This window comes from Bos indicus x Bos taurus, chromosome 11, assembly GCF_003369695.1.
Source record: "Bos indicus x Bos taurus breed Angus x Brahman F1 hybrid chromosome 11, Bos_hybrid_MaternalHap_v2.0, whole genome shotgun sequence".
Lineage (NCBI taxonomy): Eukaryota > Metazoa > Chordata > Mammalia > Artiodactyla > Bovidae > Bos > Bos indicus x Bos taurus.
The window spans coordinates 76,306,314-76,324,966 of record NC_040086.1 but is presented as its reverse complement, the minus strand read 5'-3'; the positions used below and the strand labels follow the sequence as shown (position 1 = coordinate 76,324,966).

General features: G+C 39.4%; 1 long non-coding RNA gene across 1 annotated transcript in view; it reads left to right on the top strand.

Moving 5' to 3' along the window:
• The window catches only part of LOC113900764, a 35,590-nt gene extending 18,822 nt beyond the window's left edge, over positions 1 to 16,768 (top strand). Inside the window, exons 2-3 of the long non-coding RNA XR_003513243.1 lie at positions 13,762 to 13,853; positions 16,338 to 16,768. This is a non-coding gene — a long non-coding RNA (uncharacterized LOC113900764). The remainder of the gene's footprint in view (positions 1 to 13,761; positions 13,854 to 16,337) is intronic.
• Positions 16,769 to 18,653: the final 1,885 nt, after the last annotated feature.

Genomic DNA, 18,653 nt, shown 5'->3' with positions numbered 1-18,653 from the left:
ATGCCAGGGACGGGGGAGCCTGGTGGGCTGCTGTCTATGGGGTTGCACAGAGTTGGACACAACTGAAGTGACTTAGCATAGCATATATATATATATATATATAGGATCACAAAGGTGGATCCTATATATATATGATATATATATATATAAATATATATTTATTTATAAATAAATATATTTATTTATATATAAAGGATCTCACACACACACACACACACACATATATATATATATATAGAGAGAGAGAGAGAGAGAGAGAGAGAAGGCAATGGCACCCCACTCCAGTACTCTTGCCTGGAAAATCCCATGGACGGAGGAGCCTGGAAGGCTGCAGTCCATGGGGTCCCTGAGGGTCGGACACGACTGAGCAACTTCACTTTCACTTTCCACTTTCATGCATTGGAGAAGGAAATAGCAACCCACTCCACTGTTCTTGCCTGGAGAATCCCAGGGACAGGGGAGCCCCGTGGGCTGCCGTCTATGGGGTCGCAGAGTCAGACACAACTGAAGCGACTTAGCAGCAGCAGTATATATATATATATATATATATATATATATATATTTTTTTTTTTTTAATTCACAGAATACCTAGAGACATTTACCCTTTCCAACGTAAAACCTTGGGTGAGACCATAAAAATTATATTCATGCCATCTTTCCTAATGAAAGCAAGCATATGCTTTCTTCATTAAAATGGCAGAATGGTAAACATAGACAAAATACATTAGTTACCATTAGCAACTGTATCAAAATTAGCAAATTTAGGTTATACTTGAAAAATTATATATATATATATATATATATATATACACACACACACATATATTTTAGTAATCATTTCCCCAGTATGAAGGCTCAATGCAGTTTGATGGGAAGGTCTAAAAATACACTTTCTGCATAAAAATCAGTTGAAGCAAATTAGCTGTTAAGATGAGAAATTTTAAAACAGGGCTGATAATAAAAAAAAATATAATTTGATTCTGCTTCCACAAAGATGGTATTTTTTTGTACAAAAAAGTCTTGAATGTAATGATAATAAACACAACTGAGTTTAAGTTCTTTTAATTTTACTTTGATACATTGTTTTGACTTTATTATGGGCTTTGGCCTACAGATTATTAAAAAAAAACTTGAGCTCTGTTTCAGCATTATTAGAGAGATTTAAGTCTAATGTTGATAGATTATTCATTTTGGATTTTATGATGCCATAGTCCCTCATATGTCACTACAAATGGAGATTTTAGCACTTTCATATGTGTATTTGACTAGTGAGAGAAGATCATAAAGCTGAGGATTGTGTGCTTAAGTAGCAGGTTTATTTGTGGAATATTTTTTCAAACATAAAAGTTATTATTTCTTATCACCCACATACTGTCATTAGTATAAGTAATTTACTGAATTTTTATCAACCTGTGTTCTGGTACCTAATATGAGACAGACATGAGATTTCTTATTGAAGGCATTCGGTTGTGCAGTGCTCTTCTCAGGAGGAGTGGATAGAAAGTCTGAGATTAATGATGTTTGGGGTAAAAAGTTAATAGCTTATTCGCCTGCATAGTTAATGCTTGGCTGTTGGTGACTGGATACTGATCTAGTCAGGACGCCTGTAATCCTGGAATTTTGCCATTGGCACAGTGCTCGCCTTCTATACTTTCTTTGGGTCATTATTCTTATTAGCTTGGTATAGGTAGAAAACAAATTATAGTTGAGTTTTATTTGTTTCAGAATTGAGGTCAGATAGCATGAATCCTTGCATGCACTGTTAAGTGAATCTTTGTATGATTTAATCGGATTGTTAACAGCACTTTGCACTAAGTAGCTTACTGCAGAAAATTCAGAATTCTGACTTCCTTAACTCACGTAACATGATAAATTCAGGAAAAAAAATACTACATCATGGGACAATTGATCCTGCTAACTTGATTTTTCCAGAACTGGAAAACATCATCTTAGGCAACACACATATGTAACTGTGTTCAATAAAGGCTCCAGCGTCTTTAAGCATCTGATATATGGCATGCACTGAGCTAGTTGGTTACACCAGCAATAAATATTTATCGGGTATGGTGCAGTTCATTTGTTATTGATCCTCCCATTGCTGTATTATCAACATTTCATTATTAACATGATGGTAACAATATCCAAAAAGCAAAGTTATTTCAGTTTCAAGGAAGGAGTTGTGAGAGAGGAGATCATTAAAATAAGGCACAAACCAGAGCCAAGGAACTTGGCAGGATGGTGGGTTCTGTCTGTTTGTCTTCTGAGAAACACTTTTCTGTGCTTATGAACCAATATGGAGCAATACCCTAGTGTTTTTCACACTCCACGTTGCTCCATTTGTGTTCCATTTCCCTGTGAGGAAAGTGAACCAAGGAAGTTGGCTTCTCCTTAGGTTACGTGCCCTACCGTGATGACTCAATAAAGCTACCCCTTCTATTCTGGCTAAAGTGCAAAGGTGACATGTGATCTAGGTGAATCGGATGGTATCAGCCTCTGAAGTATCTGGAATTGAATTCTATTCAACAAGTTTTCTTTACATTGGCCTCTGAAAACCCAATTCCAACGAATTCCTCTCTTAGTGGATGTATTACTTCTAGATGAACAGTGAGGAAGCACAGCTATTGTCAGGGCAATGGTGATACTGAGTTTCTTTTCTGGCTTGAGTCTCCAGAGCACTGAGATCTGAATACTTGAAGAGCTGTTGATACAGTTTCACACTAAATAGGTGTACTCCACTGCCTATAGTATGTATCACTGCAACAATTCTCTCTGTCCTATTAAGAGATATAAGAAGCTTTTGCAATATAAAGATCATTGATGGGTTTACCATTTTGTTATGTATTTTTCTAGACAACCCTATCCAGTGCTTGTACATTATATTTAACTTGACAACATGGATATAAAAATGAATTCAATAAACTGAGTCTTAGTGAGACATTATTTTCCTTCAGAGTTACATTAAAAATTTGATGGAGCAAGTGTCCCATATTCCATTTTTTGTAGATGAAGAAACTGAAAATCAGAGATGGTTAATGACTTTCCCAAAGTCACAAAGCTATTATTGGTAGGTATCAGGATATAGTCCATGGAGTCACAGAATCAGACATGATTTAGCAACTGAGCATGCGCAAGATCAGGATATCCTTTTCTCATTTCCGCTAATCAGTCACTGAATGTGTGATACCCTGCAACCCTTTTCTTGGCCCTAGGGTTGTCTGAACCTGCTCAAGTTTTTCCTAGTACGCATATGGTTGCTGAAGGTACACAGTCACCTCTCCATGTCTTTTAACTAACTCATAAGGATTAATTTCTGAGCCAAATAGCACTACATCTGCCACTGGAAGCCAGAGGGTTATAAAGGCAAGGACACAGATTAGAAATGGAAGGAACTGTCTAATTGCGGACATTCACATTTTAGAGTGTACAGAACAGAAAGTACCCGATTATGGAACAAAACAACTGGGAGCATGCTTAACCTCAGGCATTGAGAGAAAGAGCAGTCCAGAGGGTGCAGTATGTTTCCAAAGTGTCCTTAGGTAGCAAACTGAGACCAGAAAGCAATAAAGAGGAGGTACATGTAGAGTAACTAGAGGAAGTCTGATATAGTCCCTTTAAAAGATAGTGTATGTGAACATCCTGGACCAGAAAGTGAGGGATGCTCAAGGATTCATGGGGTGTGTCAAAGGACATAGGAGCCAGCTTGTAGGGACTTGCAGTGATCAAAGCTGGGCCTCAAAAGTAATGATAGTTGCTGCTGCTGCTAAGTCGCTTCAGTTGTGTCCAGCTCTGTGACCCCATAGACGGTAGCCCACGAAGCTCCCCTGTCCCTGGGATTCTCCAGGCAAGAACACTGGAGTGGGTTGCCATTTCCTTCTCCAATGTATGAAAGTGGAAAGTGAAAAGTGAAACTGAAGTCGCTCAGTTGTGTCCGACTCTTAGCGACCCCATGGACTGTAGCCTACCAGGCTCCTCCGTCCATGGAATTTTCCAGGCAAGAGTACTGGAGTGGGGTGCCATTGCCTTCTCCAAATGATAGCAGTGTTTTATAATTTAATGAATAAAGCAAGAATTAATAAGTGCATAGAGTAATAAATAAATAAAGGAATGAATCTATAAATAAATGAAAAAGAGAAAAGTCTTCCTTTCCATGGAATTCTCCCTAATAGTTATTAGAGAAGTGGTGGAGTTAGAAAATTAGTATTGGATGCTAAAATTAGCAGGTGAATGTTTGTTGAGAGATAGAGTGATTACATCATCTCAACCACAAATTACTTAGCACCTCTTCATAAATTACATTATTTTTAAAGGGAAAATAGTAATCTTACAGTGAAGGACAACAATTTAACCAAGTGATTCAAAGCTAATATCACCAATATACCAATACTGGGATGAATCCCTAACATGTGTCTCTTACTGTGACACACTTAGACATTAGATTGCATATATAATACTTCTGCCAAAATGCATAATCTGAATATAAAGAGAATCAAATATTGGACAAGCAACAACCAAGAGCAATGCTACAGAATAACTAGCACGTGCTCTTCAACAGTTCTAGGTCAAGAAAGAAAATAGAAAGGTTGAGTAACTGTTCCAGATTAAGGGAGAACAAAGAGACAAGATTCTGAATTAGACCCTGAACTGGGAAAAATAGTTAAAAGGAAATTAATGGGGAAATTAGTGATATTTAAATGTGGACTCTTAGATACTAGTATTACCTCAATTCTTAATTTTCTGATTTTGATACTGAAATATTTGGGGGAAAGGGGACACAATGTCTTGAGCTTACCCTCAAATGAATGAGAAAAAATAATATGCATACATGCATGTAAAATAATATATGGGAGAGGAGAGAGAGAATGATAAAATAAATGGGTCAGAATAAAAATGCTTGGATAATTGGAGTAAGGGTTATGCATGAGTTTCTTATACAATCCTTGCAGCTTTTCTGTAAGACTGAAAGTATATCAAAATTAAAAATTTCCAAAATCATGCACATTATGTTTCTGACTAGATTCCATTACAATAAGGCATGAAAAATTCTAACTACGTTAAAGAATTAAAACACTGCTGAAAGCAAATAAGACAGTGAACTAAGGGGTGTATAAGCCTTGTTCAGTTGAATCAGGCTGAAACGGAAGTTTGTGTTAAGACAGATTGTAGATGCACAGCTTATAATGAGCTCCCATATTCATGCCCCAATAACTGGACTCATCAGAACATATTTTCTTCAGCTGTGAAAATAGTATCATAATAACTAACTTGCAAGGGCTTTTTGTTAGGTTGTTTAAAATAACAGATATACAGCAACCAGGATTGTGCCTGACACATAGAAAATACTCAATAAATATTGCCCATTTAATATCCATCTCCACTGGATTTCCCAGATTTTATTTGGATGTCACTTGTAAAATTTCTCTAATTCCATCTCAAGGCTATTCACCCTTGAGCCCATGGCAACTTATTCCTGAAACTTAGGCTACTGTTTCATGACCCATAAGAAATAGCTCCTATAATAACCCTGAAGGGAAGAAATATAACACTTGAGAGTTAGGATAATAATGAACACTTTTCTTTCCATTTCAGAATTATTCAAATGTATAGTCAATGGATCCCAGTGGAAGCATATTTCTCTCTTTAATTTCTGCCTGAAGACTTTGTACCACGTTTTTCCCTTAGAACAAACATGGGAAAGTGTTCTGGGAAAAGGAGTATTTTAGTGAATCAATAAGTAGGATGTTTTCTTTAAAAGGACTACAAATTCTTTCCATGTTTTTTTTCCTTAGTAACATGGGTGCACATGTTTAGAATCTAATCAGCCAAATTAATAGACTCCAGTGGCAAAGAAGTAAATTGAGAACTTGGATTTTGGCATTTTTATATTACTTCCATAATGGGTATTTCTATTGCTTGTGATGTTTTAATTTTATTCTACAAATGTAGTGAACACTAGCACTGGTATAAAAATGAAGGGTGTACCTCAAGAAGTAGAAAAACACTCTTTACCCCCAAATTATGCTGTGCATATGTCTTCCTTTCACAAATCATGGACAAGTACAATGTGATGAAAAGGTAAAATGAGTGACGCATAATATATGACATAGAAGTTGAGAAATTTAATTGAGCCAAATGGAGAAACCAGCAGAATTCAAGAGTCTTAGGGGGAAGGGTGGATGTGGCAATTACAGATTTCAGATACAACTTGGTTAGTATTACTTCCTGTCTCCTGGGTAACTTCGCTTAAGTCACTTAACAATTGTTCTGTGCATTGAAATTACATCTATACTAATCAAAAAAATTTGTTCAAATAATGCCAGGCATAAACTTTAATAAATTTATGATGGGGTACTTATCTCTGTGTTTGAGCCTATTGGCAAGCCTGTTGTTCCTTAGACACCATCACTTAAAATTATGCACAAAAATGCCCCATTCCTTTGTGTAGCTGCCTGGTAGAATTTGCCACTTATACCAATCAGTTCCGACCACTAGTCAATCAAGTAGCAAGCATGGGAGAAATAAAACTCAATCATGCATTTAATAAATATTTGCTGAATCAAATTAGTAGTTTTAAGAGAGGCAGGATGTAACATGGAAACAGAACTGGATTTATAGCCAGACAAATGGCAATTAAATTCTATCTCCCACTTTAAAAATATGTGACCTTGTTTATTCATCTGTAAAATGGGAGTAGTTATGCCTTCAGAACCAATCTCACAAACTGTTTTGAAGGTTAAATTTAATGCATATAAACTTATTTTCTAATAAGTGTATGTCTGTGTGTCAGAATAATTCCTTTCTTTTCAGTAAAATCATATTAGTCACATGTTACATTATTAAATCATTGCTTATTTTATATCCCTACTATATAGTTTTAGGTTGCCTAAGCAGAGACATTCAGAGAAGGCAATGGCAGCCCACTCCAGTGTTCTTGCCTGGAGAATCCCAGGGGCGGGGGGGCCTGGTGGGCTGCCATCTGTGGGGTCGCACAGAGTCAGACACGACTGAAGCGACTTAGCAGCAGCACGCAGAGACATTATTTTGCCAACAAAGGTCCATCTAGTCAAGGCTATGGTTTTTCCAGTAGTCATGTATGGATGTGAGAGTTGGACTATAAAGAAAGCTGAGCGGCAAAGAATTTATGCTTTTGAACTGTGGTGTTGGAGAAGACTCTTGAGAGTCCCTTGGACTGCAAGGAGATCCAACCAGTCCATCCTAAAGGAGATCAGTCCTGGGTGTTCATTGGAGGGACTGATGTTGAAGCTGAAACTCCAATACTTTGGCCATCTGATGAGAAGAGCTGACTCATTTGAAAAGACCCTGATGCTGGGAAAGATTGAGGGCAGGAGGAACAGGGGATGACAGAGGATGAGATGGTTGGATGGTATCACCAACACAATGGACATAGGTTTGGGTGACCTCCAGGAGTTGGTGATGGACAGGGAGACCTGGCATGCTGCGGTTCATGGGGTCACAAAGAGTCGGACACAACTGAGCAACTGAACTGTACTGAACTTAGTACTTGTGACTTACACAAAAGTAGGAATAAAACTTATAAGAAACAACTGAATTATTTTTCAGAAAAGGGACAGACTTCTAGCTCCTCTAAGAGAATCATTTAACACTGAGGGTAGGAGAGGCCACAGATGAAAGAATTCCAAAGTATAGCATGTCGAGGAGTGATGCTCATGTAGCTCATAAAGCTTAAATCCCCTCCAGTAAAAAAATACCTCTGGGAGGCCTTGTCTGTGTAACATTGTAGTGGCTACTGCCACTTGGGTCAAGTGAAGCTGGTTGTGCTATTCTGGTTATTATTGCCTAAGCCAAAGTCAAGAGTGTTTGGACTAACTGCAAAAAAACAAATAAAAAGACTAAATTTCTTTTAAATGAAAAATTACTATAATGTAAGCTCAAAGAAGGTAGGATATTGTTAAAAAAACAATGGAACCCTAATACCTAGAACACTGTTGGGTACAAATAGCTTGTTAACTTAATGTAAAAAAAAAAAAAAAAAAAGTTCTGGTGAAAAATTCCCTGCTGGTCAAGTGGCTCAGACTCTATGCTCCCAGTATAGGGGACCTGGGTTTAATCCTTGATCAAGGAACAAGTTCTCACATGCTGCAACTAAGAGTTTGCTTGCCGCAACAAAAGATCTGGCATGCTACCATGAATATCAAAGATTCCACCTACAGCAACTAAGAGCCAGCACAGCCAAATAAATAACTAAAAATAATTTTTAAGAATTCTTCTGATATATATATACAATGGAATATTACTCAGCTATTAAAAATAATGCATTTAAGTCAGTTCTAATGAGGTGGATGAAACTGGAGCATATTATACAGAGCAAAGTAAGTCAGAAAGAAAAACACCAATACAATACATTAACACATATATATGGAATTTAGAAAGATGGTAATGATGACCCTATATGCGAGACAGCAAAAGAGACACAGATGTAAAGAACAGACTTTTGGACTCTGTGGGAGAAGGCAGGAGTGGGATGATTTGAGAGAATAGCATTGAAACATGTATATTACCATATGTGAAATAGATTACCAGTCCAGGTTCGATGCATGAGATAGGGTGCTCAGAGCTGGTGCACTGGGATGACCCTGAGGGATGGGATGGGGAGGGAGGTGGGAGGGAGGGTCAGGATGGGGAACATATATACACCCATGGCTGATTCATGTGAATGTATGGCAAAAACCATAATATTGTAAAGTACTTGGCCTCCAATTAAATTAAAAAAAAATTCTGCTCAGGGGGTGAGCCATAGTGAAGAGTGATCCATAAAGACACTCTTTGAAAGTGTCGGTGGTAGATGACTCATGACAAGCCACTCAACACTGTACTGTTCCTGTGTTGATACTCTAAATGTTTTCATTTTCTTTTAACTGAGGTAATATAATCTCATATTCTGAGAAGAAATGAACCAATCCTTCATATCCATGCAGGAACTCCCTAACTATGTATCACAGAAGGATTTGATCCTTGCAGACTTCAACAGCTCAATTATTACAAAGAGAAAAACAACTCTTTCCTTGGGTACTCAATAGAAAAATGCAATTTTTGTTCTACCTAAAGCCAGGATGCGAAGAGCTGACTGATTAGAAAAGACCCTAATGCTGGGAAAGATTGAGGTCAGGAGGAGAAGGGGGCAACAGACAATGAGATGGTTGGATGGCATCACTGACTCAATAGGCATGAGTTTGAGCAAACTCCAAGAGATAGTGAAGGATAGGGAAGCCTGTCATGCTGCAGTCCATGAGGTCGCAAAGAGTTGGACAGGACTTAGTGACGGAACAACAAAGCCAGGAAGCCTTTCAATATTGTTCCTGCTACGGCAGCAGAAAGTATTCTGCAGAAACCCACATACAAGTAATTGGTGGACAGCAGTAGCAGAATGTTTGCCCTGGAAGAGCAGGGCCCTGACTGTTCTCTTTCTTGTTGTTGTCCCTGTTGTTGAGTTGCTAAGTCAGGTCCAACTCTTTTGTGACCCCAAGGACTATGGCCTGCCAGGCTCCTCTGTTCATAGGATTTCCCAGGCAAGAATACTGGAGTGGGTTGCTGTTTCCTTCTCCGGGGGATCTTTCTGACCCAGGGGTCAAACCCACATAACCTGCATTGCAGGTAGATTCTCTACCACTGAGCCACCAGGGAAGCCCTCTTTCTAAAATAGCAATAAATACTACCAGAAATGGTCAGAACAATGGAAGTAATGTCAATGAGTTCTCTTAATGGAAACCAAAGTGTTTGTACTTTAAATCCTGAATTCTGTAATATTAATACAATGCTCTGAAACAAAGGGGGAAAAAAAAGGAGGAAGAGATGAGGAAGAGGGAGGGGGAGGGAAAAGGGAAGAGGAAGAAGAATGACAATGGCTCTCACATAGATGATCTTCCGACTGGAGAATTAAAGAATCAGGACTAGAGACACAAGCAAAATCCATATCAAAATCAACTCATTACAGAACATTAGTATTAGATTTAATACAAGAGTCACAATGCAATGATTTCTGATTGAAAAGTGTCTATATTCCCAAGTTATATGTTTAGCAAACAGCATACAATTCGCATTCTGTAGTACATGCTTAATTATGTTCAACTAAATCTTTGCCATCTTAACGTTGACAGATAAATTCTAATTTAAGGAAAGACATGAGAGCAAGTGTACCCACTTGTATAAGAATTCTTACAAATTCTTATAAAGTAATAACAACAAAAATATATTGTAGCCAACCATGTCTATGGTAATTCAGTAAATGAAATGGTTACATGTTCCAGAATAACTGAGGAAAACCTCCACAGAGTAACCTGATGAGTTACTCTTGTTGGAGTAAAGCTACTAAAGTTGAGTAAGCCTAAAGCTGAGGTGTTGAATTTTGGGAAACACGTATAAAGAATTAACCCAAGGTAATGAAATTCATGCTTCTTTCTTCTTATATTGAATGACTAGGTTCTAGACTAAAGGATCGGAGAAGGCAATGGCAACCCACTCCAGTGTTCTTGCCTGGAGAATTCCAGGGACGGCAGAGCCTGGTGGGCTACTGTCTATGGGGTTGCACAGAGTCGGACACGACTGAAGTGACTTAGCAGCAGCAGTAGCAGACTAAAGGATCAGAGAAGGCAATGGCAACCCACTCCAGTACTCTTGTCTGGAAAGTCCCATGGACGAAGGAGCCTGGTGGGATGCAGTCCATGGGGTCGCAAAGAGTCAGACACCACTGAGCGACTTCCCTTTCACTTTTCACTTTCATGCATTGGCGAAGGAAATGGCAACCCACTCCAGCGTTCTTGCCTGGAGAATCCCAGGGACGGGGGAGCCTGGTAGGCTGCCGTCTACGGGGTCGCACAGAGTCGGACAAGACTGAAGTGACTTAGCAGCAGCAGCAGCAGCAGCAGCAGCAGACTAAAGGATATCTATCATGCTGAAGAATTTAACCCAGACCCATATTATTTGCTGTTTTGATAAGGATATACATTAGAAATAAACCTGAAAATCCAGTAGAGTTCATAAGCATTTCAGGATGCTGTCTTACATTTTATTTATATTCTTCTAAATTATTAGGTACCAATGTGCCAAGCTGTTTGACTGTAAAAAAGGAAAAGAAAAAAAAAAAAAAGAAAAAGAAAAGGAGCTGACTTTTTCCTGAGGGATTATTTTTTCCTACCCATGTTCCTATCAGAGTATATGGTACTTGCAGAAAATAACAACTAATTATGTGGTTTCCGTTATAAATTTCCTACCACTATTTCGGATGAATATCCCTTGTTATCTTCAAAAGGTTATACAGCATTTGAAATTCAAAAGGAAGGTGTTACCTGCTATCTTGCATAAATCTCTAACAATTGCAAATGGAATATATTATCGTCAGATCCGATTACTTATGTCCAATCTTGCCTCATCCTAGCATTTGTAAAGGTAAATGCATAGCAACTTGCTTCTTTTTTTCTTGGAATTCAAAATTGTGCATATAAATAAGAGGACCCATGTTGTACAATTCCACACAGATTGTCTTTTTCCGTTACTGCTCTCATATGAGTACATTACACTGAATAGTGAGAAGGGCTGGAAAACTTTATTAACCCTAACTGAAATGTAACAGCAGATTCTTTTTAAATTCATGTAGGGGAAAACAAATACCAACTTTATTCCTACTATTCAATAGAAAAATTACAAATACACACAATACTTGTTTGAATGCTCCTTGATTCTGTAAGGTCATTGTATTAAGAGAATGATATGAGATTTTATACTGAAATCTCTTTGTTGGGAGTTTTCCAGAGTGTAAATCCATTTGGACTGTAATTTGTATCTTCTTAACAATGCAAATAAGTATATTGGAATTACCTTGCTCAGTTGAGCAAATATTTATTGGGTACCTACTCTTTCTAATCACCACGCTAGGTTCTGGAGCGGGGGGACAGGAGGTCAAGCAGGGTCCTATCCCTGTCAAGTTCACAATTGAGTTGGAAAGAGAATGAATAAATTTAAAATTCCCTTGGGTTGTAACAAGTTTAGCTAGAAGCGGGGTTTGGATAATTGTAGGGTTAAGTGTGATTCATAATCAGAATAAATTGGGGATATTTAAAAGAATAAAGATTGCTATCCCCATTCCAGATTTACTAATCTAGAATATTTTGGAGTATTACCCAAGGATATGTACACTTACAATGCTCCCTGGAGGAACCTCCCTGGTGGTGGTCCAGTTAAGAATCTGATTTCCAATGCCAGGGACACGAGTTTGATCCCTGGTCAGGGAATTAATATCCTACATGCCATGGGGAGATTAAGCCTGTATACCACAGGTACAGAGCTCTTGCACTCTATAGCCTGTGTGACACAACAAGAACAGCCCACATACCACAAGTGGAGAAAGCCCACGTGCTGCAACAAAGACCCAGCACAGCCAAAAAATAAAGTAAAAAAAAAAAAAAAAAATTAAATGTTCCCTGGATAATAATGATGATAAGTTTGGGAAACATCAGACCAGATGATTTTTAACATCCTCTGAAAGCTTAGAAGACTGGGATTCTATAACTGAACTTAGGAAGTTAAAAATGAAGAAACAATATGGGGGTTAAAACCTATATACATATTCAGGCTTATCATGAATGAAACATGAAGCATTTTCCCCAATTCGTTTCCAACCAAGTCAATGAAAATCTGTATCAGTAATATGCCTGTTACCCACAAGAGGGCTCCCTGGAAAAAAAACAAAAACAACTCAAATCAAAATATCACAAAGCTTGATCTATTTAGAACAACCACAATGATGCACTTGTTCACTGTAAAACATGCTTACAATATATTATGGGCAATGTTTGAACCTTATCTAAAGGGACTTATGCTAAATTACCAAGACCCTTATTTAGTCCATAACTTTTAAAGCATAGAGCCAGAAGATTATTGTTAGAATATATGGTTAATACATCATATATGGTAAGCACTAAAGATACACAATCCTCTTCATTTTCTGATTTTTTTTCTTATAAAGTCAATTTGTACACAGCTCATCTATTTTCTTTATGTTTTGAGCCTTGCACACTCTAAGGCTTAACCAGTATGTAGACAGGAACAATACATGGGGTTAAATTACTAACACTGCCGGCAGTGATCTTGCTGAGGCACCAGTAAGGCCATTGAGAGCACAGATAATATTTTTAAGTATCCAAATCTGGCTCTTGTCCCTGATTCTGTGGGACACTTGTCCAGAGTTTAATCTACGGGAAGTGCAGAGGACTTTTAGGCAGGACATTTTAGGGGCTGGCCAGCCTGCTTCAGGGATGTTCCATGAACATATCATTGAAGATTCAGAGTCACAACAGTTTTCCCCTACCTCCTCTTTCACTTGGCTGCTCTCCAATTACATTTTATTCAGGAAAAGTCGCTGGATCTATGTTAGCCTCAGGACAACATTTAAATTCACGTCACTGGAGGCATTCAATTTCTACAATCAGGGGTTTCCTTAGAGCTGCCCCAGTGATGCATACTCATCTTGCCACTCTGACTCTGCACATCTGAAGAGTAGCACCATATGCTATGTGGACAGTGGTCACATTGGGATCCTTGGCACTGAGCTTCCCATGTTCCTTGGTTCGATAAGACATTGGTATGAGGTGATGATCTGAGATTGGACTACTCTGAGTGAAGAAGAGCTAATTCGTTAACCATCACTGTCTATTTACCAAATCACGTGTTTACCTGGAGCAGAAGTGGCAATGACATATTTACTGTAGCTAATTTTGATATCATTTGCAGGAGGAAAGAAGATAATCCCCTGGCTTCTGAGAGCTCACGTATCACCTGGCAGATTAAATATGAGAATTGTATTACCTGAATGGAGAAAGAAGGTAACTGAACTGTACAAACTCATTTAGAAGTGTATGGATTCTGTGTTGCAATATATATTGATTGGCTATTGTGGGACTTAAAACCTTAATCTGTTTTGCTAACATAACAGCATGCAAAGCTGTTGGGCATATAATTTACTGCATATACATAACACAGTGCAGGTAATGGCACCACCTATCTCAATCTTACAGTCAGTCACTAGGTGCCTATACTGGGTCAGGTTTCATGCAGAGAGTAGCAGGGGTTTTACAGGTAAGTAGAATTCCCTCTGACTCTTTAACCGCCCTTCAGGAGCTCCGAGTGACCTGAGAAAGGAAAGGTGTATGTAATGAGATCTGTGTGGACAGAGCATGAGTAACAGCACTGAATATATTCTTTTCTTTTTTTGACTTGTGGGATCTTAGTCCCCGACTAGGAATTGAACCCAGACCCTCAGGGGTGAAAACACAGAATCCTAACCACTGGACTGCCAGGGAATTCCCAGGGCTGAGACTTCTATGATGGGAAATGGGATAAGGCAGGAAGTCAAAAAGGGGAAGAACTGTATGGGCAGAGGTAGAATGTATGCCTGAGGTCATTTTAAAGGATACTTAGCAACAAGCACGAGAGATGTGACAACCACAGCTGCCACCACACTCTTTGTGGTTGTACATTTCACACATACACAAAAATGCAGGCCACTTTTTCTCAAGTCATCATCTCTTTGGAAATCACTCTGCTGTTTCTGTCTTTGGGAGGAGTCATGCTCTATACATGGTAGGCAGACCTTCAAGGTGATCTCCAAGATATTTGCTCCCTGTTGCTCCTGTGATCAGGTTCCTTATTATATATCGAAAGGGAGACTATCCAGGTGAACCTAATCTACTCACGGGAGCACTTTATTTATTTTTTAATTTTTATTTGCTTATTTATTTTTGGCTGTGCTGGATCTCCGCTGCTGTGCTGGCTTTTCTTTAGTTGGTCGAGCAGGGGATATCCTATAGTCATGGTGCATGGGCTTCTCATTGCGGTGGCTTCCTTGTTGTGAAGCATGGGCTCTAGAGCTGGTGGGCCTCAGTGGTTGGGGCTCCTGGGCCCTAGAGCACAGGCTCAGTGGCTCCGCAGCACGTGGGATCTTCCTGGATCAGTGATCAAACCAATGTCTCCTGCATTGACAGGCAGATTCTTTACCACTGAGCCACAAGGGAAGCCCATGTGAGTCCTTTAAAAGCAGAGATTTTTCTCAGGCTGCAGGCAGAAGGAAAATCAGAGAGATTCCAATGGTGAGCGGGAATCAGTGGGCTCTACTGGTTTGAAGATAGAGGGGCCACATGAGAAGGAATATAGATGACCTTAAGGAGCTGAGATGGGCCCTTGCTGATAGCCAATGAGGAAATGGGAACCTTAGTCTTATATAGCCCATATAACTGAATTACGCCAGCAGCTGGAATGAATCTAGAAGCGGGTTCTTACTCAGAGCATCCAGGTTAGTCCAGTCTAGCAGATACCTTGATTTTAGCCGTCTGATACCCAAAGCAGAGAGCTCAGTCGCCTGCTTGGACTTCTGACCTACATTACTGGGAGATAATAAATAGATATTGTTGAAGATCACTGAGTTTATGGTAACTCCTTATACAGTAACAGAAAATGAATACACCACGTATGGGCATGCTTGCATTATGCCTAGATTCCCTGTTCAGCATTTTAACTTGTCAGTTCCTTTGCATATATATTCTAAAATGACAGTGACAGCTAAAGAAGAATAATGCTGTCTTGTGTATAGACAGATGAAATGCCTGTCTCTCCATCATTAAAACACTTTGGTTGCTTTTGGGGAGCTGGGGGTTGTTGCAAGGAGCCACCTGCCTTCTGAGGTCGCACCTGTATGGAGACCATTTACCTACCTAAGGGAAGTAGCTGAAAAACTACAGGAGGAAATCGTGGCCCAAATGGCCTGACATTAAATTCAGTTCTCCATCTTAAATTGACTCTTTGATGTCGCTCAGTGAAGCTCAGTGAAATGTACATTTAACATTCTTAGTTCTGTATATTTTGATCTTTCCATCTGACTCTGGTATGTTTGTGCCTCTCCCCTCTGGAAGAGTTGGTTTGCTTTTATTCCACTTATTTTTATTCTGTAGAATACTTGAAGTGGTTTTGGGAGCCTATGAGGACAGTGTAATGCTTCCCTAACAGACATTCCAGATGGCCTAACCATTTAGGACAGGAAATGCAGATCCCTGCCACAAGAATTTTTGGAAGTCCTGCCATTTTCTCAGGATCTGGCTGGGATGTGGGCCAGACCCCTGAAGGCTCAGACTTCTGCTAATACCTCTTTTTCCCTGCGGAACTGCCAGAACTGGAGGAAATACTTTATTTTCCCCTTCAGAATGCACTTACAGCGTCAGCCTGAAACTTTTTGTAGTCTTAGGAATCAAATGCAGTGTAAGCTGCCCTTTCACTGGAGTTGGTTGATAATGTCTTCAGAATCCTCTCTCTTTCAGTTCTTGCAGAGTGTAACTCCTTCTCCCTTGTGATCGCACTTCTGCCAGAAGAACGAACAAGCACCACTCTGAACTTTTGACCTGGTACTTTCAGTGCATTTGAATCCATAAAACGCAGAGAAAATGGCCTTTGTCGTCACTAACTTTCTCCTGCTCATCTACTAACGGGTACAGTATAAGGGTCCCTGGCAAGGCAGTCTGGGGTATACTTGACATAGCCAGGACAGGACTGTCACATGGTGTTTAGACTTCCTTATTAAACCCTAGGTATAGCACCATGACTCCCCAGTCCACAAGGGATTTTATTGAACAATTCTGGCCCACTGGCCTTAATCTGTATCTTAAGTGCGATCCATTTCTAAAAGCTGCTCTTTGAAGTTGGTAGGAGCTCTATATGTAAAGGGCTTCCCAGGTGGTACTATAAAGCTCCTGCCTGCCAGTGCAGGAGAGGCAAGAGACTCGGGTTTGATCCCTGGGTTGGGAAGATTCCCTTGGAGGAGGAAATGGCAACCACTCTAGTATTCTTGCCTAGGGAATGCCATGTACAGAGGAAACCGGAGGGCTACAGTCCATGGAGTTGCAAAGAGTCAGACATGACTGAAGCGACTTAGCATGCACGCACATACATATAAAAGTTCTATTTTGCAAATAAGATCATCTCTACCACTTTTCTGGGCTTCCATGGTGGCCCAGATGGTAAAGAATGTGCTTGCAGTGTGGATACCTGGGTTTGCTCTCTGGGGTGGGAAGATTCCCTGGAGGAGGGCATGGCAACCCACTCCGGTATTCTTGCCTGGAGAATCCCCATGGACAGAAGAACCTGATGGGCTACATCCATGGGGTTGCAAAGAGTCAGACACAACTGTGCGACTAAGCACAGCACACACAGCACATACCACTTTTCTAGATTCTACAATATATACACTGTTGATGCTAGTTATGACATAGATAACTAAGGAGACCCTACTGTGTGGGTCAAGGAACTCTACTCAGTGCTCTGTGGTGATCTAAATGGGAAGGAAATCCAAAAGAGAGGGGATTTATGTATACATCTAGCTGATTCACTTTACAGTAGAGACTTACACAACATTGTTAAGCAACTATACTCCAATAAAAATTAATTTAAAAATAAAAATTATTTTTAAAAAATAAATAAGTAAATATAGCCATGTTTTGCTCACTCTTGGTAATGTACCATTACCAAGTAATGCACCATTCCTTGATGCAACCTTCACAGACAATCAGCACAGCATTGCAAAAGGCACCTCAACCAGGGAACAAGGATGTGGCCAGGAGGGGAAGGAAGAGGAAGGACTTTGTGCTCTGAAGCTGCAGGCATGGGAGATGGAAGCCAAATATAGAAGGGTCCTGCTGCTGAGTTGCTCCATGTGACTGCCACCTACCCTTTTCTCCTTTTGTAAGAGGGACAGCAGGCCTTTGCTTTCCAACTTTACAGGTTATAAAACTATGATTCAGAGAGATTGGTATTGCTTCAGAGCCCTCGGGGTGTCTCCCTTTAGGTTAGATTGTAAATGACTGTGAAAATGTGTCTATCTTCTGTGGTCTCAGTTTCTATCAATAGCTTTTCATCACACCCACTTTCATTTTTCCCCATCCTCCAAGAAGTCCCTGGGGTCATTATACAATTTAAAAGAGCAACACTTAAGAGCTTGGACAACTATTGGCACCAGTGGAGTTAACTGCACATAATTTTGCATCAACAAGAGCTGGATTTAAATGTAAATTCATTTTCCAAATGATTTGTTGGAAGAATACTTCCAGAAGAATACTATTTGTATGTTTTTTGTCTTTGGAGATTTTCTTAGCCTTTTTACTCTTATCTCAAATCATAGCCCTTCTTTCTTTCTTATAAATCCTCAAAAAATTCTACTGCCTTAGTGAATAATTGTAAGAAAAAGATGTAGGGTTCTAATATTAGTGTTTAAAGTGGGAACTAAGTGGGTAAAAGGTGCCTTCAACCTGGTTTCTTTCAAGAAATCTACAAAGATGGAGCTGAGATAGAAACATGATTTTGATTTTGGAAAATTGTTTAGCTTATCTCAGCCTCAGTTTTCTCATCTATAAATTGGGACTGATACCATTGACCTTAGAGAATAGTTGTGCAAATTAAATAAAATAATATATATATATATAAAAACTTCTGGAGTTCTTGCTACTATACTCATAATTCATTAAATATAAGCACCTATCCCCTTAGATCCCACCCATGACCAGTCAACAAATGAACAGTTCTTTGCTGAACCAGGGGCTTCCCTTGTGGCTCAGCTGGTAAAGAATCTGCCTGCAATGTGGGAG